This window comes from Mustela nigripes, chromosome X (genome assembly GCF_022355385.1).
Source record: "Mustela nigripes isolate SB6536 chromosome X, MUSNIG.SB6536, whole genome shotgun sequence".
NCBI lineage: Eukaryota > Metazoa > Chordata > Mammalia > Carnivora > Mustelidae > Mustela > Mustela nigripes.
The window spans coordinates 109,413,176-109,440,447 of NC_081575.1; the positions used below are offsets into that span (position 1 = coordinate 109,413,176).

A 27,272-nucleotide genomic window follows, 5' to 3' on the forward strand; every position below is an offset into this window, starting at 1 on the left:
CTCTTTGTGCTCATTTCCCTTGGAAAATAATAAATCTGTTAGAGACCATTGTGTGGTATCTTTGTAGACTATTTGGCCCCAGGGGAAGTTGCAATTGAATTTTTTTAAAATAAAGATTTTATTTATTTATTTGACAGAGATCACAAGTAGGCAGAGAGGCAGGCAGAGAGAGAGGAGGAAGCAGGTTCCCTGCTGAGCAGAGAGCCCGATGCGAGGCTCGATCCGAGGACCCTGGGATCATGACCGGAGCCGAAGACGGAGGCTTTCACTCACTGAGCCACCCAGACACCTCTGCAGCTGAAGTTCTAAGGAGAGAGCTGGGCCTTGAGCCCTGGTGAGCTGTCCCTTTCTTCCTTCCACCTCCCTCTGCCGAGAGCCCATACTCCGGGGTCCACCAGAGGGAGGGGATGAGGAGGACGAGGCCTTGCGTCCTCCCTACTCAGGCTCTGCCGTGTTTCCAAATCGCCCACTCTCCAGTCGCTGGGACGGCAGCCTCTGGGTTGTGCTCCCGTAGATTTAAGATTGGACTGCAGATCGTGGGCACCCTCAGCCTTCCTCCATGTCACCAGACAGTGCCTGCGGAGGTGTGTGACCAGGGTCCTTCTCACGGAAAGGGCAGAGTGCCCCTTGGCTGGAGCGCCGGCCACCTCTTTAGTCCCAGACTCTTTCTTCTTCCTTCGGTCAGGATGGCAGAGTTATATTGACCTGACAGCGTGTGCCAAGGGGAATAGAATTTCGGCTGAAAGTGCATCAAAATCTGAATTTTAATTTCAGGCAAAGAAGTCTCGTCTCTCATTTTTGTGTTTTAGACATACTTCCTTCAAGTATTCTTTTTTTTCTTTTTTTTTTTTTTTAAACAGCAAGATTGTTTAAAGGAAAAGCATATTTATTCTGGCATCACACTTAACTTTAGAAATTTAAGCATCTTTTAAGATGATCTTTTAATAATATCATCTTTAATATGAGACAGAATTGAAGTCCTTTCTTTTTTTTTTTTTAAAGATTTTATTTATTTATTTGACAGAGAGAAATCACAAGTAGATGGAGAGGCAGGCAGAGAGAGAGAGGGAAGCAGGCTCCCTGCTGAGCAGAGAGCCCGATGCGGGACTCGATCCCAGGACCCAGAGATCATGACAGGAGCCGAAGGCAGCGGCTTAACCCACTGAGCCACCCAGGCGCCCTGAAGTCCTTTCTTGAAGTAAAACCTACATAGGGAAAGTGCGCATATCACAGGCGAGCAGCTCGATGAATTTCCACAAACCTAATACATCTATGGAAGTTAACACCGAAATAAAGAAACAGGACATCACCTTCTTATCCCCCTTGTAACTTCCGCCAGTCACTAACTTCTCCAAGACCGCTAATCTGATTGTTGGTTTGGCCTGTTTTACACTTTGCATAAATGGAATCACATTGTGTGCATGCTTTCATGTCTGATTTCCTTTGCTCAGTATCGTTTATGAATTCCATCTGTCCTCAAAGGTTCATGCTTTCTCCTCGCTGTTTGTCATTCCGTTTTGTGACTACACCACCGCAAAGTTTTCAATCCATTCTACTGCTGATGGACATTTGAGTAGCTTTCACTCTAGGGCTGTTAGAAAGACCCTGCTTTGAACACTCTGGTTCATATCCTTTGGCAAACATACGCACTCCTTTCTGTTGGTTATACACCTAGAAGGGCAATTGCCGGCCGTGGGGTTAGTTGTATGCCCAGTTTCAATCCATTCTGCCAAATAGTAGTGTATGAGATTTTTGGCGGCTCTGCATAATATGAAGTCTATTTTCTAGTAAGTCGAAGATATACAAGTGTTAAGTTAATGCAAACAGAAACAATTAAGTCCTTTGGCATATCATTAAACCCGTTTATTGAAACTGTTTCCCCCTTACCATAATTGTGCCTTCAACTTGTTATGTAACCTGGATGAGCTTCCTGACCTCTACTCTCTCTTAATCCAACCAGTCAAAAGTCTCTCTCAAAACACTTTCCATTCATTTATCCACCTAGAATGTTGTGAGTGTTAATAAGCCGGAGTTTGCAAAACAAATTCAACCCCTCCCGCAAAGCTGAGTCCCTCTTAACCTGGGGTTGTGTTTAACAGGGCAGAGTCAGTCAGGATGTGTTCTGCAGACCTGCATTTTATAAACACCTTCTCCAGAGCTGTGGATGCAATTCAGACTAGAATCTTGTTTTGGTGGTAAAGAACAATGGAATATTCTCCTGCGGGTTTTAACAAAGGAGAATGGTGCCTTTAAAGTGATAAAGCGTTTTGCAAATATAGGAACTATTTGACTATAAAGGGTAGGGTGGAAGTGAATGGTTGGACAGCAGTGGAAGGAAGCAGGGAGGGAATTCAGAGTGCTTATCCCCCCCTCCAAGTCTCTGTCTCTACAAGTAATTAGAATTGTACAACCGTGTCCAGGCCCTTAGTCCTCCATTTTCCCATCTGTAACATGGGGGTACTTCGACAAGCTGGTTAGGTGAGTTGTAAGTCCTATCTAGATTTAGTTCTTAACTCTGTGAACGTGCACAGGGAGAAGATGCTAACAGAAAAGACAGAAGGGACCAGAGACAACTCACTCCATACTCTCCAGCACACACGCACACACTCAGCAAGTAGAGTGCTGGGGATCCCAGTTTTTAGGTACCCGGTGTAACCTGTCATTCACCAAATAGCCGTGGACCTAAAATTTTTCCCAGAAAATTTTCCTTTTACGGGATCTCTCCGAATCCCCCTCCAGTGGTTCGACATTATGATCTCTGCATTGGGAATACTGTGGCAGAGGGGAGACCTGGGGCTCCCATCCATCACAGTGCACGGTGCCGAAAACAGTGAACCAGGCATTTGGGTACCAGGGCGACCCCTAAAGGTGAGAGGATGGGTTTGGAGGTTTGGGGGGTCTCCAAGGAGCGCGCCGGACCCGCCGCGGGGCACCCGAGGGTCGCGCGGTCCGGGGAGTCCCGAAGCGTCGCGGGGGCCTCTGCAGGGGTGGGGTGGACCGCCCAGCCCGCGGGCCGCGATTCTCTCCCCGCCCCCCTGCCCCGAGCTCCCTGTCGGGCTTCGGCCGGCCGCGCCACTGGCTCACACCCTCCTCCCCTCGGCGCCCCGCCCGCTCCCCACCTCCGAGTCCAGCCTCCGCGCCCAGCCTCGCCGCCGCCGAGCGCCGGACGCGCCACGCCGCGCTGGGCTGCTGGAGAGCAGGCGGGCGAGCGGTCCCGGAGCGGCGGGGGCGGCGCCCAGCCCGCGGGAAGGGGGAGGGACGCGGCCGGAGGGAAAAGGAGGGCCGGAGGGCGCCAGCGGCCAGCGGGTCTGCCGGGATTGGCAGGTAAACGCGCAGCGCCGGGATGAGGCTGTTCCCCCGGGCTGCTGAGACCCAGCCCGGGAGCCGGTGGCGGGCGCGGGCGGCTCGGGCGGAGCGCCTGGACCTGGAGGGCGACGGGACAGCGGGGCGAACGCTCCCTCCGCCCCGCTGCGGCTCTGAGTCGGAGCCAGGGCCGCCCTGTGAGGCAGAGGCCGAGCCCCGGGGGCCGGCACCCCGACCGTGGGAGAGTGCGCGCCACGGGAGAGGGGGCTCCGGCGACGCGTTCTCGGAGGGGTGAGGGGGACGGCGTGTGTATCCAAAAGCTTCAAGCGGACTCCAACTCTCCCCGCCCCTCCGGGAGACGGACTCCCGCGTCTCGTTTGCGCGGACGGCCCTCGAAACCGGACCCTTGGGGGACTCCGTTTACCGCTCCGGCCGTGGGGTGCGTTGGAGCGTGCGGAGCGCGAACGCCCCGCGGGCCCCAGACGGCTCGGCTCGGCGCTGTCTGGCGGGACCCAGAGCAGGTGGCGGGGGCCGGGGGCGCGGCGGGATGGAGCTGCAGCTCGAAGCCTGGGGGTGAGCATGGGGAGCAAGGAGGAGGCTGGAGGTCTCGGGCGAGCTTTTTCCGGCTGGGACTCGCCCTTTCGAGACTCCAGAACTATATACAAGGTGAGGAGGAGACGGGCTTTGCCCGCGTCAGATGAGGCAGGAGGCAGAGGTTTTCCGTGGCTGCCTGGATAGTGACACTTCTTAGTTTGTACTCTCCACGAATCCCTTGGGAGTCTTGCTAAACTGCAGATTCTGATTCGGTAGATCTGGGGTGGGACCGGACAGCCTGCATTTCTAACAAGCCCCCACGTGATGCTGATGCTTGGGCTCCATGGACCACATTTTCTACGGTAGGCACAGCAGAAGTACTTTTTTCAGCCAACAGGCTGAAAACCTAAGAAAGTGAGAGACAGGGGGAAGAGGTCCTAAGACTTTAGCAGTCCCAGCTCCACCCCAAACACACACATGAAAATGATAGCTACGCGTTAAGAAGCTAAGTGCTTTACTTTTCTTATTAACTTACTATCCAGATACATTATCTGTTGGTCGAGCTGGCTTCGTGGGCATACAACCTGTATTTTGGTCTTCACGCTTTGCTGTCACTGTTGAAATTCTTACTCATGTTTTGAGCGAGGGGCTTCGCATTTTCATTCTGCCCTGGGGCTCACAAATTATGTAGTGAATCCTAATAGTCCCCGTTGGCGGAAGTAGCACTTGTTTCTTTGATCAGGGTTAGGAGCTGGTGGGTGATGGAGAGTGAAGGTTTATTAAGCCGAAGTCTAGCCGAATGTTGCTGTTCCTCCCGTCTTTCTTCCTTTCTCTTTGGCTATTTGAAAGAGATAAGCCTGGGAGTGGAACCTCAGTTATACATGGTATGCCAATATGTATCGCTTTATTAATATGAATAATTAATGGTTTATTAAGAGCTTTGTTATTAATAGGCAATACAGTTTTAAGTTCGACCTCATAATAATTTGTAAATTAAGTGACAAAATACGTGTTATTCCCAAAATATTTGGGGAGACCTGTTTAGTGTCTCAGAGTTTTGCTTAGTTAAGATCTGAAACGAGCTGGACATTGCTTGGTTTGGCTGCTTTCACATCTCAAATGCAAATCTAGAAAACAAAAAGTGGCCAAATTTTGTAGCTGTTCAGGGGTATTGTTTTACAGGGCCTCAGCCTGATGCCAGGCCCTGATCGGATTCCCACCGCTTTTACATTCCCTGCAAGGTGACTTTCCTTACAAGGGGGATAGAGCAGATTCTGCTATAGACAAACACTGAAGGAACGCAGCGTGTTTTCCGTGTGAGTAATTCTTGCCCACAGACTCCAGGTGTGTTTGATTTTCTAGAAAAAAAAAAAAGGTTGGAAACACAGAAAAGAAAAAGAAGCTGAACTTTAATTATGGATATGATTTTGTTCAGGGGGAGAAAACATCTTGAGAACTGGAATTTCATTGGCAGGTTGGGCAGGGAAAAGAGAGCTGCTGTGTTTTTAGTACCATGAACAGCCTTCCAGAAATGGCAAAGCAAGTTTGCTCAGGTGTTAGGGAGCCGGTTAAGAAGCTGCTTTTGTGTGGCCTATGTGTTGGTTCCAGGGGCTCTGGTGTGGTTGTGGCGTGGCTGAGTCTGACTTAGGACTCGGAGGGGGACATCACTATGTAGGTTCCTGGTGCTTTCACTGCTCACAAGAAACTGACAAACACATTTTTCCATTTTGCTGCCTGAGAGTGCCAAGTCCCTTTCAGATACTCCCTACAAGTTGGGAAGAGCACCCTTAACCAAAAAAAAAAAAAAAAAAAAAAAAAGGTGGGCAGAGAATGTGTTTCCGTGATGTTAATAATTTGGAAGCTAGAAAAGAGATTCTGCCTCTAGCCAAAACCTAGGAACTGGTTTTGAGGCCTTGCTGAGAAAGGCCTTCCCTACCCCAAGATAGAGGGCAAAAAATTCTTTTAAAATGTGTATGGTGGGGCGCCTGGGTGGCTCAGTGGGTTAAAGTCTCTGCCTTCGGCTCAGGTCATGATCCTGGGGTCCTGGGATCGAGCCCCGCATCAGTCTCTCTGCTCAGCGGGGAGCCAGCTTTCTCCACTCTCTCTGCCTGCCTCTCTGCCTACTTGTGATCTCTGTCTGTCAAAGAAACAAATAAAATCTTAAAAATAAATAAATAAAATGTGTATGGTTTTTAAAATATGTGGGTCTTTAATCCACATGGACCTTGTTTTGGGAACATGGTATGAGGTGGGGGGGCACTGGAAATTAAGAAATGGGCTCAACATTTGGTAAAAATTAAAATAAATTCTCTCAATCAAATAAGAGTCTCTGAACACTCTGTTCCATTTTATAAATTACTTAATTAATTCTTGAGTTGACTCCATGTTTTTGAGATTGAGGCATAATTTACGTATAATAATATTCAGGGGCGCCTGGGTGGCTCAGTGGATTAAACCGCTGCCTTCGGCTCAGGTCATGATCTCAGGGTCCTAGGATCGAGTCCCACATCGGGCTCTTTGCTCAGCGGGAAGCCTGCTTCCTCCTCTCTCTCTGCCTGCCTCTCTGCCTACTTGTGATCTCTGTCAAATAAATAAATAAAATCTTTTAAAAAAATAATATTCATCATCTTTGTGTACAGTTTTAAAAGTTTTGACAGATTCATATGGCCATCTAATGAGCACCATAGCAAGACAGAAGAATTTGTCACTCCAGAAAATTCCTTTTTGACCCCTCTGTAGTCAGCCACCTCCACCATACTCAGCCCCTGGCAACCATTGATTTACTTTCTGTTGCTGTAACTTTATCTTTTCCAGAATGCCCAGCGACTGGATTCATAAATGATGTGGCCTTCTGAGCGTGGCTTCTTTCACCTCATGTAATGCATTTGAGATTTCTCAGTGTCCCGTGAATCAGTAATTTGCCTTTTTATTGCTGAGTACTATTCCACAGTATCCATTCCCTGACTTTCTGTGCTTATGGATAGGGCCACTGTGAACGTTCACAGACAGCTTCCTGTGTGAACATACACTTTTTTTGAGGTAAATACCTCCCAATAGGATTGCCACTGGGTTATATGGTAAATCTAACTTTGTAAGAAATGGCCAGACTTTCCCCAAGCGCCTACACGCCAGCGTGCTGCCACCGGCCAATGTATGAGAGGTCCAGCTGCGTGGGCTGCTCCCCGTCGGCACTTGGTATAGTCAGTTTGATTTTTGTCTTAGTCGTTCCAGTGGGTTTGTGGTGGCCGCGCTCTGTGGTTTCAGTTTGCACTTCCCTAATGACTAGGGATGTTGAGCATCTTTTCATGTGCTTTTTGGTCATTTGTATATCTTATGAAATGTCTGTTTTTCTAGATTGTATTGGCTGAATGAGTCACAAGAGCTCTGCATATATCATATTATCTGGATACAGGTCAGATATCTATTGCAAACATTTTCTTTAAGTCTGTAGCTTGCTTTTGCATTTTCTTTTTGTGATGTGAGAACTCTTAACTTGAGAGCTATCCTCTTAAATTTTTAAGTGTATAGTAGAGGACTGTTCACTATAGTTGTCATGGCAAGCGGCCGATCTAGTAGAATGGATTCATTGTGCATAGCTGAAGCTTTATGCCCATTGAATGCTAACTTCCTATTTCCCCCTCCCCCAGCCCCCGGCAACCACCATCCTACCCTTTGTTTTTATGAGTTTGAATATTTTATTTGACTTATACATCATAAAAGTGGAATTTATGATGTTTTTTTACAAGTTTAAGTTTTCTTTTTTTTTTTAAATAAGAATAGCTTTGATCTTTTTTTTTTTTTTTTTGAAGATTTTATTTATTTATTTGACAGGTAGAGATCACAAGTAGGCAGAGAGGCAGGCAGAGAGAGAGGAGGAAGCAGGCTCCCTGCTGAGCAGAGAGTCCGATGCGGGACTCATTCCCAGGACCCTGAGATTATGACCTGAGCCCAAGGCAGAGGCTTAACCCATTGAGCCACCCAGGTGCCCCAGAGTAGATTTCAATTTGATAAAGTCTAATTTATCAGGTTTTGTTCCTTCTATAGATAGCAGTTTTAGTAACCTGATAAATCTTTGTCTACTTCACCTTTACCAGGATTTTTTCTGGACATTTTATTGTTTTATCTTTTTATGGCTTTATTTCGGTTAACTTTTGTGTGGGTCAAGATTCACTTTTGTTCATATAGATAGCCAGTCCTTCCAATATGATTTGTTGAAAAGACCATACTTTACTCCTTGTATTCCCTTGGTCCCTTTGTCAAAAATTAATTGACTGTACATGTGTGGGTTTGTTTGTTTATGTATTTATTTTAGAGACGGGGTAGGGGAGGGGATGTGGTGTGATAGAGAGGGGAGGAGAGAGAGGGAGAGAGAGAAGAGCATTTTAAGCGGCCTCCACGCCCAGTGTAGCCTGACCTGGGGCTCGATCTCACAACTCTGAGATCATGACCTGAGCCCAAATCAAGAGTCGGACGCTTAACTGACTGAGCCACCCAGGCGCCCCTGTGTGCATTTATTTTTGAATTCTGTTCTGTTCCATTCATCTGTATGTCTGGCCTCATGCCTATACTACATTGTAGGTCTTACACATTCTTGCAAGGTGAATTCCTAGATTGTTTTGTGGGTATACTTTTTATTGCTTTTAGAAATTGTTATCATTGGGTGCCTGGGTGGCTCAGTGGGTTAAGCCGCTTCCTTCAGCTCAGGTCATGATCTCAGGGTCCTGGGATCGAGTCCCGCATCGGGCTCTCTGCTCAGCAGGGAGCCTGCTTCTCTCTCTCTCTCTCTCTCTGCTACTTGTGGTCTCTGTCAAATAAATAAATAAAATCTTTAAAAAAAAAAAAGAAATTGTTATCATTTATTCCCATTTCATTTTACACTTCCAGTACTCTTGTATAGAAAGGTTATTTATTTTTTCGTAGGTGCATCCATATTCAAGCCATGCTACTGAATTTTTATTAGTTCAAAGTTCTAGTGAGTTTTCTTGGATTTCTAAGGTAGACAATCAAACTTTCTGGAAATGAAACAATACAGGCATTTCCCCTCTCCACTCTCCATATTTTCTTTCATTTTACTTGCTTGCCTTAGTTGCTAGGCTTCCTTCTAGGGCACTGTTGAGGAGTATCTGATTTGGGTGGGAATGAGTCTGATGCTTTCCTACTGGGTATTGTGCTTGCTCTAATGTTCTGGTCCTTATTCTTACTATCGTCAGGAAGTTTCTTTGCATTTGGAGCTTCTAAACGTCTCAAGTTTAATTTTAAAATTTCGTGGTCTGCTTAGATTCTTTTTTTCCATTGAAAAAGCCTAACAGTTTAGAGGTGAGTCACTCTTCCCAGCTTCTACAGAGGGTCATATTTTGATCTCCCTGGAGGAGAAGGTTAAAGTGTAATACAAGTCAGTTGTTTCATTTAGACTATGAAGATACTACCTTTGGAGCTTTTTATAATGTCCTCATTTGGGAGGATGCCAGGTACAGCAAGAAAGGGAGAAAATAAAGGGACAGATTATATAACCTGCTTATGAATGAATAAGCTAACTTTTGGTAGTGTTTTCAAACTTTCTTGCTCGCCATCCATAGTGAGAAGTACATTTTACATCTCAACCTAGTATGAACGTACCTATATAAGACTGAAATAGGATCTTACAAAGTCTTATGCATTTTGGCTTCGTGCAGTGTACTCTGACAGTTTCATTTTTCTTCCGTTTGTTCTATTTCATCTAAAAATGATGATCATTTCCCTGTAAAGGGATGCAACCACTCTTTCATAAAACACTGGTTTATAAACCTTCCCTTTAGTGTCTAAGACCCCTGACTGCGGCCCGGTGTCCTAGACAGATTTATTTCATATCAGGTCCTGCTGTGCTGCAAAGTGAGACATTTCACTGTTGAATTACTGTGTCGCCTCTAAACCAGCATCCACCCTTGACCCCAAAGAACAGCTTGCAAATGCAGCCTCTGGAAATCCACTGCCCCAAACCCTCTAATAATAACCTCCACCACACTTCAAATAAGACCCCGGTTCCTCACTGTAGCCTCCGAGGCTCTATGTGGCCTTCACCCCCATTCTCACACTTCCCCCAAACATACCGGTGCGTTTGCTGTGCTGCCCTTACAGAGCACCATTTCGTCAAATGTTCATATAACTTGTTGCCATCCTTCCAAAACAACATTCCCTGCTAACAGCTGTGAATGGTCTGTGAATGGCCATCCCCACATCCTGCTTTTGTTTTCTGCCCAATGACTTGTTATCTGCAATTGTGTCATTTAATTATTGGTTCACGGATTCCTTGTCTTCTTTCCCCTGCTGGAATATAAATGCCCAGAGAGCGAGGATTTTGTGTGTCTTGCTCAGTGCTGTGTTCTCAGGACCTAGAGTGGGGGATATGGTAGGTGCTCAGTAAGTATTGGTCAACCGGATGAATGAGGCTGCCTGGAATCTAGAAGAAATCAGGACACTAATCCTAAGCGCATTTCAATGTACTCTCTGCTTTTCTGTTCCATTTTAGTATAGCACTTTCTGTTGGTTAAGGATGGAGTAGATTCTAATATAAGCTGTTCGTTAATCAACAGACATCTGGTGTCTACTGCATTTCTGATTCTTTGATGGTAATAAGGATAGCTAATAGCTAATACTTAATGAGCAGACACTGGTCTTCCTGCTTTACCCATTATTCCCTCATTTAATCCTTCCAACTTGAGGCACGTGCTGCTATCATTTTTACGGATGAGGAAACCGAGGCACAGAGGTTAAGTAACTTGGCCAAGGACTTACAAAAGGTAACTAATGGATGTAGGCTTTGAACACCAACCATGTGATTTCAGAGCCTACACAGTGCTCATGGCAACAGGGAGCATACACAGTTCCTAACTTTTATCAACACGTCATGTTTATGGCCTTTATTCTCTTACGGAGCCTTCCCCCCCCCCCCCCCCTAAAGATTTTTATTTATTTATTTGACAGACAGAGATCACAAGTAGGCAGAGAGGGGTGGGGGAAGCGGACTTCCTGCTGAGCAGACCCAGCCTCCTTAGATCCTCCGCCTGAACTCCCAACATGCCCACTTTTCGTACAAATGCCAACTACTCCTGGTGCTCCCCACTGGTGCTGTGAAACCGAATGAAACGTGCCTGGTGTGTCAGAGACTGGCTGCTTTTCTGGGCTCTGGACCTCTTACCCTCTTTGCCTTCTCAAGGACATATTCTTCCCCTCCCCTCTTTTAAAAGCTTTTTATGTGGAAGGGCACCGGGCTGGCTGAGTCAGTAGAGTAGAGCACTCGACTCTTAATCTTCCAGGTCATGAGTTCAAGCCCCACTTCGAGTGTGGCACCTACTTAAATAAATCAAAGCTTTTTATTTGGAAATAATTTCAAACCTTGTAAGTCAGTTGCAAAAGTAAAAATTGTACAGCAAACAGCCATATGCCCCTTGTGCAGATTCCTCCCTTCTTACGCAGTTGCTCTCTCCTCTGCCCTCCTGCGTGCCCACATCCCCTGTCTGAGCTGTTCGCTGGTGTTAAATGCAGCGTGGCCTTCACTCCTAAGCCCTTCGCAATGGGTTTCTGAAGAATAATAATATTTGCTTACATAAGCACAGCGCTGCTGTCAACTTTGGTAAATTTAACATGGATATTATGCTGTTACCTAATCTGCTATTTGTTTTTGCCTGTTTGTTTACCTAATCTGCTATTTGTCTTCCAAGTTAGACAATAGACAGGATAACATCCTTTACAGCATTTTTTTCCTTCTGGCACAGGATTTGCCCGAGGGGTGTTCACAGTGGTCTCCTCTCTTAGCATCCTTTAGTCTAGAATGTTTCCACAGCCTTTCTTTTTCTTTGTCTTTTATGACATTGGCGGTGTGGGGAAGGAAAAGTAATTTTTCCTCCACAAAACCCCCCTTCCCTCCAATACAAGACAGATTAACAAGAGAAAAACAAAGAACTTGAATAACGTGCACCTGGGACAGCTGAGTAACTCTGTGAAATGGCCCAAGTCACCACCTTAAGCACCATCTCCAACTAAGGCCCAGAGGAAATCTGGGGGCAGAGGTTGGAGAGGCGGTTGTGGAAGGTGAGTAGGCAAAGCCCAGTAAACAGGAGTAGGACTGTGATGCAGATTTAAGTCCTGCCTTCTCTGTTGGGGAGAGATCCTGGAGATTTAGATTCACCCCCTCTTCCCGGGGCAGAGAGGAAGACACCTTTAAAGATGGACATTTCCCTTATACATGTAAATGTCTCCTATAAAAGGGTAATGTTGGTGGGTTTTCTGAGCTTCTCTTGCATCTGCTTTTCTTAGAAATAATCAGTTTAAAATAATCCTTAGGCCAAAGAAGCCGTTTTGGGGGTGGCAAATGCTTCTCCCCTTCAGCATTTAGGATGCATGCAGACCACTTCCTGTCTTTTTAAGAAACATTGGTCAATTTGGGTTTGTTTGAGGTTTCTTTTTTTAAAAATTAAGATTATTTATTTATTTATTTATTTGAGAGAGAGCGTGAGCAAGGAGAAGGTCAGAGGGAGAAGCAGACTCCCCATGGAGCTGGGAGCCTGATGTGGGACTCTATCCCCGGACTCCGAGATCATGACCGGGGCTGAAGGCAGTCGTCCAACCAACTGAGCCACCCAGGCGTCCCTGTTTGATGTTTCTTGTGATTAGATACAGATTATGCATCTTGAGTGAGAATACTGCATAGGTGATATTGTGTCCTCAGGGTATCACATCTGGAGGCCCACAGTCCCCAGAATCTGGTGCCTAAATGGGGTATCTCGATGGAATGGCGTCTGACCAATGTGGGGCCACAATCAGGTGGAGGCCAATGGGGCAGGAGGCGAAAGGGTTCACCTGAGGCAGGACGAAGGAGATAGAAGTTTACTGGTTACACCCAGGGGGTGGCGGGCAGGACAGCAGAGGGGAGGCTGTCTGCAGTGAGGCACTGGGTGGGGCTGTTTTTAAAGGGGGAAGATGAGGAGGTATGGCCACATATGGAACCTTCCCCTCTTCTGGGAACTGTGCCTAGTTGTGAGTAGCCCACTGGCTAGTTAGGGCCTAAGGGTATTTTGAGGTGTGTGGCCTGATGGGCCTGTTGTATGCAGTGAGGGCGTCACTGTGGCCCTGTCTGCATCCTGTTGCTCAAGCCTCTTTGCCTAAAAGTGGCCTCCACACAGATGTCCCTCTTCCTCGTTGGCGATGTTAAGTTTGATCACCTGGTCAAGGTGTTGTCTAATTTCTCCAGTGTGTGGTTACTCTTAGTGAGTCATCTAGGGGAAGACACAGATAGCCCGCTTCTCATCAGTATTTCTCTCTAGATTCAGCATTCAGTGGTGATTTTTGCCTGATCCAGTCCTTAATGTGAGTTTCCAACTCCGGTATTCTCTCCATATTTACCAGTTGGCCCTCACCAAGACCCCTTCCTCTCTTCCCCATTTATTTTTTTATTCATGTATTTATTATTGGTATGGACTCCAGAATTCCTATTTTTTCATGGTTTATAATTCATTACTGTACTTAATTGTTTTTGTTCTCATGTTGGGAAGGACGTAATTCTTAATCCTGTCCTCCTCATTCTTCCCTGCTTCAGTGCACCCCTCCCTCTTGTCTGGATCATTTCTACTAGCTCACAGTCATGTTCTAATAAAGAATATCTCTTTTGTCTCCGCAGCCCCCTCCTGTCGTCCCCCCATTACTGGTCACCCCTTCTCAGAGGAGCCTCTTAAAAGACTGTACATACTTCATCAGCACACATTCATCCCCTGTCTGATCTAATCAGGGACCTGTCCTGATTCTCAGTGGACGCCCTGTTGCCAAATATGGCAGCCGCCATTTCTCTGACTGACTGTCCTTGACTCTGCAGCAGCATTTGACAAGTCGGTCATCCCCTCCTTCCATGAACACCTCCTCCTTGTGGCTTCCATTGTTCTACACTGTTTTGTACTACACTTTCTACTCTATCTGGTAACTTATTCTAAGCCTTCATTTCAGACTCTTCCTCTGCTCAACCTACAAAGGCTGGTGTCCCTCTAGGGCCGGGGACTCCTTTTCTTCTCTTTACAGCCTCTCCTTAGATGACCCCACCAGTCTCATGGCTTTGCATTTCATCCAGGTGCCAGTGCCTGCAGCCATGACCTTTCCTACCACTCAAGGTTCACTGATCCATACTTTTAAAAACGTTGTATATACTCTTCCCCTCTCCCAACTTCATTGACGTATAATTGCCGAATAGGAGTTGTGCATGTTTAAGGTGTATAATTTGCTGTTTTGTTGTAGGTATACATTGTGAAGTAATCACCACACTCAAGTTAACTAACATCCAGCACCACACACCTTTGTTTTAGTGTGTGTGTGAAGTTAGGATCTACCCTTTTAGCAGACTTCAAGTATACAATACATAGTGTTATCTGGAGTCACCACGCTGTACACTGGACTCCAGAACTCATTCATTTACACTGATTTTAGAACGTGAACTCCAGCCTCCTTAGCACGGCATTCATCCCGCACTAACCTCTGTGAGATTAAAATGTAGAGTCCATCTCATGGTCTCAGAAAATATCTGAGATTTTTATACTAGCTCAAAAATATCATTGAGAAATATTACAAAACAATGATGATAAATTGACCAGTTCTAAGAATGTTGAAAGTTTTGGAGGTAACTTAAAACACAAAAAGGCTCAGAAATGAGAAATGGGAGCTGTAGAAATGAAAAAGGGGGAAGAAAGCACAGAAAAAGTCATGCCTTAAACACCTTGTGTTTTTGAAATATTAAAATTAAAAAAAAATCTTGAACCAAAAAGACTTTCTAATTCACATGGATATCTAATTGGAGTCTTGAACTCCATGTTTCCTCAAACTCCGCCTCTCCAAAGCAAAATCCTGATTCTCTGCCACCGCCCCCCGTCCCCAGCGCCCCAGACCAAACCTGATTCTCTTCCTCATGTCTTTCTGTGGCACCACCATCCACCCACTTGCCCAAGCCCCAAGCCTACAAATTTCATGCTCCACATCCAAAGCGCATCAGCAAATCTTGTCAATTTGGCTCCCAAAGTATATCCCAGGTGTTCCGGCTTCTCTGTGCCTTCACTCTGTGTCTGCCACTAGCTTGTTCTTGGATAATTGCAGTGGCCTCCTATAATCCATTTTCCATACAGCAGCTAGAGAATCTTTTCAGAAGCATTAATTGGATGTCACTCCCTTACTGTTGACCTGTATGTGTTGAAGACCACTATCCTCCCATCAAGCTCCTTTTGGTCTTTTGTACTAACTGTTGGCCCTGGAATGTTCTCTTTGTCCCCTCCCCAATCTTTTTCTATGGCTGGTTTCTCATCATTTGTATCTCAGTTTAAATATCACCTATGATCACTTGATCTAGAATAGCCAACATGTTACCCTCTGTATCCTTCTCATCTTACTTTATTTATTTATTTTTTTAAAGATTTTATTTGTTTATTTGACAGAGATCACAAGTAGGCAGAGAGGCAGGCAGAGAGAGAGGAGGAAGCAGGCTCCCTGCTGAGCAGAGAGCCCGATGTGGGGCTCAATCCCAGGACACTGGGATAATGACCTGAGCCGAAGGCAGAGGCTTTAACCCACTGAGCCACCCAGGCACCCCTAATCTTACTTTAATTCTCAACATTGCACTTTATCATTCTATTTGTTTTCTTATTCGTGTATTTATTGTTCCCCCTTCCCTCTCCTTCTCTCCTTCAGCTAGAATGTGAGCAGGAACGACACTTTATCTGTAGTGCCTAGAACAGTATTTGGTATATAGTAGGTATTCAATAAATATTTGATGCATGAATGATACATTTAAATTGCCTAACATAATTTCCAGCACTTTGAAGACACAAAATGTTCTTTTTCTAACATGAGTGTCAACTTCTTCTGGGGCTAAGTCCAGAAGCTTCTGGTGAGAACAGTGATTTGATAAACAGATGCATATGTGTTAGGATCCTAATTATTAGAGATTCCAGACAAAGGGGAATTACATTTTACCAAGGAGGGGGGAAAAACAGTGCTAGAATTCCAGGAATCAACAATGTCACATTTTTCAATGTGGGACTTCCTGGCCTTCCTCACTGTAAGACTGGATCTCAGATTTTTAAGTTGACATGTTTGGGGTGCCTCAGTAGCCCAGTCAGTTAAGCATCTGACTCTTGATTTTAGCTCAGGTCATGATCTCAGGGTGGTGAGACAGAGCCCCGTGTTGGGCTCTGCGCTCAGTGTGGAATCTGCTGGAGAGTCTCCCTCTCCCTCCCCTTCCTCTCTCTCAAATAATAAATAAAACAGATCTTTGAAGAATTGACATGTTTACCTTGGCATTTAGACCTGTGAATTTTCTAAACTCTCTGGATATTCATGAATTGAATATGTGGGAGACGGAGAGAAAGATTGGGAAGATAATGTGCTGAAGTAGTTTCCCTTTTAGGCATTGTTTGAAGATTAGCTGTGGGTCTTTTGTAAACCCTTGTAGTTTGTAAACTCTTGTAGTTCTGTATGGTACTAAAGGTTCCAGGAAAAATCAGTACAAATGAACTCTACTAGTGATTTTGTTATACAGATGATTAAATTTTTGTTAGAATGTATCACATATTTTAGGCTATTTGGAGAAACCATTACCCTTGACCCAGTAGGATATACATTTTTTTTTTTCTTAAAGGATTTTATTTATTTATTTGACAGACAGAGATCACAAGTAGGCAGAGAGGCAGGCAGAGAGAGAGAGAGGAGGAAGCAGGCTCCCTGCTGAGCAGAGAGCCTGATGTGGGGCTCGATCCCAGGACCCTGGGATCATGACCTGAGCCGAAGGCAGAGGCTTTAACCAAACGCTGAGCCACCCAGGCACCCCTAGGATTTACATTCTTTAAGTGAATCAATGCTCATTGTACTCATTGTTCATACATGAGTCTGCAGCTGTGTACCGTTAGTCACTCTTGTGATATTTGTCACCTATGCATCATTATTAGTCATTTTCTTTGACTAATCAGCATCCTTCTTTAGTGAGAGGAGACAGTGTGTCAGGTACCATTTCATGGATATGGATATATTGGGTCTTACCTTTTTTTTTTGACTCATTTGTGAAAATGGATTAAGTGTATATGCATATATTTTTAATGTATTATTATTTTTAAAGATTTATTTAATTTAGAGAGAGAGAACAAGAGAGGACACAAACAAGGGGAGGGCCAGAGAGAGAGAATCTCAAGCAGACTCCCCGCTGAGTATAGAGCTGGATGCGGGATTTGATCGCACAGCCCTGAGATCATAACCTGAACCGAAGTCAAGAGTTGGCCACTAAACTGACTGAGCCACCCAGGCACCCTTACATATATTTTTAAAATTCAACTTTTAATTGAAATACACATTATACGTATTATAAATGAGCAGCTCAGTGACTTTTCACAAACCGCACGCACCTGCTACCAGCCCCCCACATGAAGAATTAGTACATGAGCAGCAACTGAAACCTTCCATTTCTCCTTCTGGTCACTACCTCCCCAAATTAACTGCTCTTCTCATTCAGATGTTACAGATTGATTTTGCCCATTCTCCAATTTCATATATATGGTACCACCCGGAACATCTGACTGTCTTCACTCAGTGATTGTGAGATTCATCCGTATTGTTGTGTGCATTCAAGTTGCCGTGTTCTGTTACGACTGTACCACGATTTATCCTTTCTGCTGTCAGTGGACTATTGGCTTGTTTGGTCTTAGGCTTTTATAAATAGTGCTGTGAGAAACACTCTTGGACATATCTTTTGATGAACACATGTGTGCATTACTATCTAGTAAATACCGTAGGGGAGGAAAATAGTTTCCTGTCTATACTTTCAGATTCTTGGCTGAGACCTCCCCTGCTCCTCACTGGAATAAAAGACAGATTAACAGGAGAAAAACAAATTTAGTAACATGTATACCTCCTGCCTGCGTGGCAGAGACACAGGAAAACTGAGTAACTCCCCCAAATTGTGCAAGACATCATCTTAAATGCCATCTCCAGCTAAAGACAAAAGAAGATGTTGGGGTGGTGGGGAGTCAGTTAATGGGGGGTTACCAGGAAAACCACAATAGACAAGGGTAAGGTTGTTACGCAGTTCTAAGTCCTTACCTTCTCCCTTGATAAGAGCTTCTAGAGATTGGGGTATATTCCTGGTACTGGAAGGGAAACTCTCTTATAAACTGATAATGCCTTTATAAATGTAGATGTGTCTTACAAAAGGGTAACTTGGGTTTTCAGAACGCCTCCTGTGTCTGCTGTTTCTTAAAAATAATCAGCCTCAAGGTAATCCTTATGCCAAACAGGCAGATTTTGGGGTGTCCTATTCTGCTTCCCTTAAATACATAAAAGAATGCTTTAAATACATAGTTAACCCTTGAACAGTGTGGTTTTTTGAACTGTGCATGTCCACTTAATATGTGGGTTTTTTACAATATAGTACTGCAAATGTGTTTTCCTTTTGATTTTCTTTCCCTTTTTTTTCCCCAAAGATTTTATTTATTTATTTGAGAGAGAGAGAGAGAGTGAGAGAGCATGAACAGGGGGAGAGGTAGAGGGAGAAGGAGAAGCAGGCTCCCCACCGAGCAGGGAGCCCAACATGGGCTCAGTCCCAGGATTCTGGGATCATGACCCCGGCTGAAGGCAGATGCTTAATTTGCTGGGTCTCTCAGGTGCCCTGATTTTCTTTTCGTTTTTTTTAAAGATTGATTTATTTATCTAAGAAAGCGGGAGCGGGGGAGGGGCGCCATGGGGAAGAGAGAGAGAGAGAGAGAGAGAATCTCCAGCAGACTGCTGGCTGGGCTCACAGCCTGACACAGGGCTCGATCCTACAACCCTGAACTCATGATCTGGACTGAAATCAAGAGCTGGAGGCTTAACCAACTGAGCCACCCAGACATACCACCACCCCCTTATCATTTTCTTAATTTTTTTCCTCAGCCCACTTTATTGTAAGAATATAGTATATAATACAATATAGCATACAAAATATGTGTTAATTGACCGTTTATGTTATCGGTAAAGTTTTGGATCAACAGCTAGCTATTAGTCATTAAATTTTGGGAGAGTCAAAAATTATATGCAGACTATGAGCTGTGTGTGTGGTGGGGAGGGGAGGGCCAGGCATTATTCAAGGGGCAACTGTTTCTAATAATTTTCACAGTTGTCAATTATTTTTTCCTCTGCATGCTGTTAGGATTAGTAGCCACCTTTGGACATACACGTCTGTATCCGTATACAATATTGAAGCTTTTTATTTGTAACTTGAATTCAGTTTTAGCATCAGTTGTTTTTCTTCTTCTTTTTTTTTTTTTCTAAGAAGCCTGTTTCTGTGCTCACTTATTCCTTAACTATCTATATGCAATGTCATTTAAAAAAATATCCTAAGAATTTTTGGCGTGCTCTTTCTTTTCCTAACACACACACACACACACACACACACACACATTTTGAAATGGAAAACACTCCTGAAACTGTTGAACATGTTTTGCAGATGTTGAGGCAAAGGTTTACACACCTGAATAGACTTGGAATGGTACAGGCTTATTAAGCACTGATTCCTAATTTTGTGAAGAATAAAAAAGGAAGGAAGAGCAGAAAGAAGTAATTGAAAGTTTTTGGAAAACTAAAGTTTGCTTTATTTCGTTGCGATTACACCCAGGTCGGCAGGTTTTGCCCCTAGTTTCTTCCACTGTCCGAAGTTGCATTAACTTCCTCCCTTCGGCAGATCTGAAGTTTAGTCCACAAATTGGAGAGAGTGAATATACACTGAAGGCACTTACCTTCCACTTGATTTTGGTGAGAGACACAGACATTGAATGGGCTCTGTACGGAGAACAGTTAGCGAACAGTGTTATTTGTAGCAGTGCTTTCCAAATATACAAACTAATCACCTGCAAATGCCGATTCTGTAGCTCTGGGAGGACCACACTGAATAGCAAGGCTTTGGAGCACAGTTGGGGATTATGTGGAACCTTTGTCCATTGCCCATTTGCAGATGATGAACATCCTGGCCCAAGTGCCTCTCTGCTAGTCCTTCCAGTGCTGGCCCGAGAACCAGCTCTGCGCAGTCCCTTTCAGAGGGGGCAAAGCCAGTGCTCTTTGAATGCTGCTTTTATCCTCCAGTAGAAATTAACCTCCCTCATCTAGTCTCTTCTCAAATGTTCCAGACACCCGAAGAGAAACTGCTGAATGCCTCAAACACACGCCAAACTTAAAGACACACACACACACACGTACGCACACTCGAAATCCTGGCTACCGACCTGAAGAAAGGTGTGAAGCAGGGCAGGCATAAAACCAAGCTCTTCTCTCCTGCCTTCAACATCTCGTACTTCCTTGTTCGTTCCCCAGAGACCGGGTGTCCATGCCGACATCCCCGGTCCCCCAACTGCTTCGGTGCACAGCAGCCTCCTTCCAGACAGCAGCTGTGCGTCTCCCTGCCCCAAGTGCCCTCTGCCTGTCCCTGGGGTTGTGGGGGGTCGTTGGGAGAGCCAGGGAATTAACACTCCCCATCCCACCCCTGGAGCCACCTTCCACCCCTGCCTGATGACAGTCGTAGATAAACAGTCCAGATCCTTTGCCCGCAGGTGGGATAACGGAGACAGAAGGGTGTTCTCCACCGGCCCCCCGAGTTTGCCAGGATTGAGGTTCAGTTGACCCGGTCGGTAACGGGGTGGGTACTGCACCCGTATTCGCTGGATTCCTGCTCCCGTCTCCCTTCCCCATTCTCCTGTTCACTGGGATCACATCCTAAATCAACTAACTACATGCCCTCGAATCCTTCCGCAGTCACCTCCTGGAGGAACCCCAACTATGGCAAGGTTCTTCGAGGCCAGCAGTCAGGAAGTACTTTCGTTTGTTTTAATAAAACTCCCATTACAAGAAGACCGCATGGGAGCCCCATGGGGTTCACTCAAGGAGGTTTCACCAGGGTCTAGTTCTTTTGTTGGCCTGACACTAACCATTTCCATGGCTGGAAATACACCCGATCATGGAGAGAAAGGGTCTGTGTTTCTGGGCTGGTGGGGATCATGTCTGCTGAGCTCTTGACTACATCATATGGCCCCCACAAACCTCATTCTGGCTGTATCCTCCTCCACGCTCCTCTCCCTGCAATATTCTGTTGTGGGCTCGCTCTCCAGTCCCTTGGACAAGAAACTCTTTCTTGGACCTTCCTTTTACCGTGAGGTTGTTAAATTCCGGATGTTAAATTTCAAGGATGTACCCACACCTGTTTCTCAAGCTTTGCATCAAGGATCTGTGTTCCTTCTAGCCACGCCTTCAGCTGCCCCACCCCACCTTCCCCAGAACTGGGTTTGGGTCTGAGCCTTGGTGTAATTCAAGACCACAAGGTATGCGATAACCCGGCCTTTCCCCCTCAAGACCTTGTAAGCAGAATCTCCGTGACTCGTTGCCTGGTTGGAACTCACAATGTGCTGGGATGCTCAGGAGGGTAGCCTGACTGCCGCTCTGGACTGGATTTCGCACAATCTTGCTGTACCTCTGCCAGGGGCTGCTGCCTACCAGGGGAACACCCATGTATTTGTTTGGGTCTCTTGGGGTTCCCTTGGTCCTTTAGACTTTTTTTTTAAAGATTTTATTTATTTATTTGTCAGAGAGAGAGAGAGATCGAGAGCGCGAGCGAGCGAGCGTGCTCCCACAAGCAGGCAGAGCAACAGGCAGAGGCAGAGAGAGAAGCAGGCTCCCTGCTGAGCAAGGAGCCCCATGCGGGACTCGCTCCCAGAACCCTGGAATCATGACCCGAGCTGAACGCAACGGCTTAACCGACTGAGCCACTCAGGTGTCCCGGTCCTTTAGATTTGATATTTTAAGGGTACATGCTATATCAACGGGGCTAGCTTTGTTTATTTAAGTAATTTTTAAGATTTTTTTTAATTAAAAAAATTTAAAAAAATTTTTTTTATTATGTTCAGGTAGCCAACATAGAGTACATCATTAGTTTTTGTTGTAGTGTTCAGTGATTCATGACTTGCATGTAACACCCAGTGCGCATCACCACATGGGCCCTCCTTAATGCCCAGTTGCCCCATCCCACGCACCCCCTTCTGTAATCCTCAGTTTGATTCTAGAGACTCTCATGGTTTCTCTCCCTCTCTGATTTCTATCTATTTTTAAGGTTTTTATTTATTTGAGAGAGAGACAGAGGGAAGAACAAGAACAGGGGGAGGAGAGGGAGAAGCAGGCTCCTCAGGAGCAGGGAACCTGACGTGGGGCTCGATCCCGGGACCTTGGCATCACAACCTGAGCCAAAGCAGACGGACGCCTAACTGACTGAGCCACTCGGGAGCAGGGCTCCCTTCAATGTAAACGTTTGTGAAAACATCAAGGAAGGATGGCTAGGCGACTACTTCCCTGTGACTTTAGGCTCTCTTCCTGGCTTGCCAACTGCCACTTTCTTGCTGTACCCTCACGTGGTGGGGGAGGTGGAAGTTTGAGAGAAAGGAGAGATCCTTCTCTCATAAAGCCACACCCAACTGGGTTAGGGCCCCACCCTTATGAGTTCATTTAACATAATTATCTCCTAAAGAGCCTATCTTCAGATACAGTCATGGGGGTGGGTGGGGGTTGGGGGGTAGGGGAGGAGGGGGGTGGTTAGGGCTTCAACAGAAGAATTTTGAAGGTACACAGTCCGGTTCCTAGCAAAAACTGTGCCCAGCTCCACCCATCCCCCCCACCTCAGCATTTCTCCTGTTCATCTCAAAGGATCCTGAAATTCCACAATTCGGGAGTCTTTCTTTGGTTTAAAGAATTGTTAAAATGTAAATGGACATAGCATTTGATTTATGTGCTTTGCTGTGAAGTCTTCTAAGAGCAGGTAGGGGCTCAAAAAGTATGAGGTCACTGGACACCTGTAGACGAGGGATGGGCCCCACCGAGAGGACAGAAAGGGTACTAAAAACGAACTTGGTTTTCTCCAAGCAGTGTCTGTCCATTGATTTTTGCCAAGGCTTGTTCAAGTCCTCAGAATTATTTTCTTATCAGTTCCTGTAAAATAACCTTAAGATAAGAGAATTGAGTATTTGACCCTGCTTTCTTGGATGTGTGAGTGATTTGATAGATACTGCCTTTTATTTATTTATATATATATATATTTTAAATTTAGAGAGAGAGAGCAAGAGAGAGAGAGAGAGAGAGAGAAAGTTTGTGAGGAGGGGCCTGAGAAGCAGAGGGAGAGAGAGAGAAAGAGAATGTTATGTAGTCTACTTCCCCAGTGTGGAGCTAGCCTTAGGGCTCAACACAGGGCTCTATCTCACAACCTTGAGATCATGACCTGAGCCAAAGTCGAGCATCATTTGCCTAACTGACTGAGCTACTGAGGCGCCCCAAAAGACACTGTCTTTTTTTTTTTTTAAAGATTATTTTTTTTATTTATTTGACAGACAGAGATCACAAGTAGGCAGAGAGGCAGGCAGAGAGAGAGAGGAGGAAGCAGGCTCCCCACGGAGCAGAGAGCCTGACGCGGGGCTCGATCCCAGAACCCTGGGATCATGACCCGAGCCGAAGGCAGAGGCTTTAACCCACTGAGCCACCCAGGTGCCCCAAGACACTGTCTTTTAAAGAAGGAGTTCTATTGACTCTGTGCAAAGGGAGAGGTGGAAGTACAGCTTGGCATTGGCTTATCCAGCCTTCTATCAACACGGACATTCTATTAGCCAGAAAATTATGTGTGATGACAATAGATGTTTTCATAAGGCCTCTTAGGTGCTCCTGGAGTCTAAAGTACTTTTTGAGTTATTGAGGATTAAATTATGTATGGGATGATTGTCATATTAACTGTGGTTTTGATGATCTTTGTTAATGTTTGTTACTAAATGGTAATCCTTTATTTATTTCTAAAAAGATTTTATTTATTTATTTATTTATTTATTTATTTAAGAGAGTGAGAAAGCATGAGGGCAGAGGGAGAAGCAGGCTCCCCGCAGAACAGGGAGCCCAATGTGGGGATCGATCCCAGGGTCCTGGGATCGTGACCCGAGCTGAAGGCAGACAATTAACCCACTGAGCCACCCAGGCGGCCCTAAATGGTAACCCTTTATTAACCAGGATATTTCCACTTCGATAGTCCAGTTTCCTCCCTGGCTAGAACCAAAATGGTACCTGAGGTGAACTGAGCCCTTCTTGTGGGTTATTGCTGGGGTCAGCTGCTTATGGAAAATTGGCTCAGGTCCTCAGAACACTGTGTATATCAGTCAAGCACATGGCTGTGACTGCTATGTGGCCTTTGCTCCTCTGGGAACCCACTGAGGGCGGGTCAGTTCTCATTCAATTCTGCTGAGGAAACTGCATAGTTTGAACCTATTCTCCTTTGAACCTATTCCATCAATGGTGTCATCAGGGGGTCCTCAACCCTGGCCATCCACTGGTCTCAAAAAAGCGCACAGAGGTCAGCACTATCCTGAAATTGGTGTTTATCTTCTCATATATTATCTCACACTTATCCTACGTAGGTATACTTCCCTAAACAAAAGAGAATGCTACTTGTGTGCTTTTAAGCTTTATTTTTTAAAAAATGTTTTATTTATTTATTTGGTAGAGACACAGCAAGAGAGGGAACACAAGTGTGGGGCGTGGGGTGGGAGAGGGAGAAGCAAGCCTCCTGCTGACCAGGGAATCCGACACAGGGCTCGATCCCAAGACCCCAGGATTAGGACCTGATCCGAAGGCAGATGCTTAACAAACGAGCCACCCAGGTGCCCCACTTTTAAACTTTATATGACTGGTATCTTTTTACTGACCCATTCTCTGCAGTTTTCATTTTCAAACAACATGTTTTGTGAGCTATATCTTCGTTGTTACGTGTAGCTCTGGGTCATTTCTGTTTCTTTGTTCTATGTTATTCCGTTATGTAAATATGTATTTATACATATTCTATTGTGTGTATTATACATATTCTGTTGATGGTTATTTAGGTTGTTTCAGATTTTGTTATTAAAAATGAAGCTGCTGGGGCGCCTGGGTGGCTCAGTGGGTTAAAGCCTCTGCCTTCGGCTCAGGTCATGATCTTGGGGTCCTGGGATCGAGCCCCGCGTTGGGCTCTCTGCTCAGCGGGGAACCTGCTTCCTCCTCTCTCTCAGCCTGCCTCTCTGCCTACTTGTGATCTCTCTCTGTCAAATAAATGAATAAAATATTTTAAAAAAATGAACAGCCTTGAACATATTTCCTTGTATTGATATATGAATGTTTCTCTAGACTTTATATCTAGAAATGGAAGTGCTGGATGGTAGGATATATGCCTCGTCACCTGTACTAGATATTACCAGATTACTTTCCTAAGCAACAGAATCCTTGCCAACACTTAGCATAGTTAGACTTTTGAATATTGCTAAGATGGTAGGTACGATATTGTATGTCTTTTGGTTTTGATTTGCATTTCTTTTTAAAAAATATTTTATTTATTTCTTTGACTGAGAGAGAGAAAGAGAGAGAAAGAATAAGCAGAGGGAGAAGGAGCCCGTTATGGGGCTCGATCCCAGAACCCTGGGATCATGACCTGAGCTTTGAAGGTAGATGCTTAGCCAACGGAGCCACCCAGGCGCCCCTTGATTTGCATTTCTTGAGTACCGTTGTTCACTGGCTGTTTCAGCTTCATCTTTATGAAATTCTGGTTCCAGTTTTTTGCCTGTGTTCTATCAGGTTGTTAGTACTCTTTGTATTGATCTGTACACAGTCTTTATTCTGGGAATTAATTTTTTGTGATATGTGTAATTGACAGTGACCCCCAGGCTGTGGCTTATTTGTCACTTTTTATGGTGTGTTCTGATAAAGTTCTTACTTTTAATGTAGTTTCTGCTTTTTTTTTCCTTTATGATTTGCTCTTTTTTTTTTTTTTTGAGATTTTATTTATTTATTTGACAGATCACAAGCAAGCAGAGAGGCAAGCAGAGAGAGAGGGGGAAGCAGGCTCCCTGCTGAGCAGAGAGCCCAACGCGGGGCTCGATCCCAGGACCCCAAGATCATGACCTGAGCCGAAGGCAGCGGCTTAACCCAGGCGCCCCTGATTTGCTCTTTCTGTGTTCCTCTCCTGAATATCTAAATATATTGTTCTGTATTGTCTACTGAAAGTTTTAAATGTTGGCTTTTACACTGCATTGCCTAATTGAAATTGAGGGACGAATCTGGATTGTTCTTCATTTGGAAAACTAGTTGTCCCAGGATCCTTGCCCTCCTGAGCTGCTTTTACCCTCGCACTTCCTTTATTAACCAAGTGCCCTTATATGTGTGAATCTGCTTCTGGGTTTGCCCAAATTTGCCTTCCCCGCTGTATTTGTCTAATTGTGAGAGAATACTACACTGCCTTGATTGCTACAGCTTTCTAATGAGTCTTAGTGTCTGGTAGGTGAAGGCTTCCTTTCTTGTTCTTTGTTAAGTCGTCTTGGGCATGCTTTTATGTATACACCTTAGAATCACCATAAAGTTCCATGAAGAACCTCATTAAGATGTGAGTGAAACTGCCTTGAATTTGTAGCATTATACATTTTTTAAAAAAATTTTATCTTTTTTTTTTTTTTAAAGATTTTATTCATTTATTTGATAGAGAGAGACACTGTGAGAGAGGGAATACAAGCATGGGAGCAGCAGAGGGAGAGGGAGAAGCAGGCTTCCTGCCTTCCAGGGAGCCCGACGTGGGGCTCGATCCTAGGACCCTGGGATCATGACCTGAGCTCAAGGCAGGCAGTGAGCCACCCAGGCACCCAAGATTTTATCTTTAAGTCGTCTCCACACCCAAATTGGGGCTCAGACTTACAGCCCTGAGATCAAGAGTCACAGGTCCTTCTGACTGAGCCGGCCACATGCCTCTGTGGCATTAGACATTTTTTCCAAAATTATTTTGACATAATCTCATCTGCACCTTGCAACCACTTGGGAGGTAGGTTAATATTACCCCCATTTCTCAGAAGAGGAAACATACTACAGAAATTACTTGCCTTGGCCACAGCTCACAAAGGTTGTGAACAGCAGAGCCAGGCCTTTTTTTTTAACTTTTTCTTTTTGTCTCCCCTTTTTTGGTTGAGAAATAATTCCTATACTATAAAATTCACCCTTTTTTTTTTAATTCACCCTTTTAAAGTGTATCATTCAATGATACTTTTTTTTATCATTCAGTGAACTTTTTTAAAGTTCTGTTTTGTTAAGTAACTTCTACACCCAACATGGGGCTCGAACTCACGGCTCTTGAGATCGAGTCGCATGCTCTTCCGACTGAGCCAGCCAGGTCCCTGCAATTCAGTCTTTTTAAAGTGTATTCACAGGGTTGTGTAACTATCACCACGATCTAATTCCAGAACATTTTCATTACCTTAAAGAGAAGCCCTGACTCATTAGCAGGCACTCTCCATACCACCGCCCCCCCCCCCCCCCCCCCCCCCGCCCCTCCCCCCTCCCCCCCGCCCCCCCCCCCCCGCTCCCGCGCCCCCTCCCGCTCCCGCGTC

General features: G+C 45.2%; 1 protein-coding gene across 5 annotated transcripts in view; it reads left to right on the forward strand.

The window, feature by feature from the left end:
- The first annotated feature begins 3,173 nt into the window (after nucleotides 1-3,173).
- The window catches only part of ADGRG2 (adhesion G protein-coupled receptor G2), a 139,071-nt gene continuing 114,972 nt past the window's right edge, over nucleotides 3,174-27,272 (forward strand). For 4 of the 5 annotated variants that reach the window (XM_059386122.1, XM_059386125.1, XM_059386124.1 and 1 more), the window contains exon 1: nucleotides 3,174-3,324. The gene's annotated coding sequence lies outside the window, so the exon portion shown is untranslated. Of the gene's footprint in view, nucleotides 3,325-4,142; nucleotides 4,200-27,272 lie in introns of those variants that run through there. The other variant, XM_059386123.1, reaches the window with a different exon arrangement.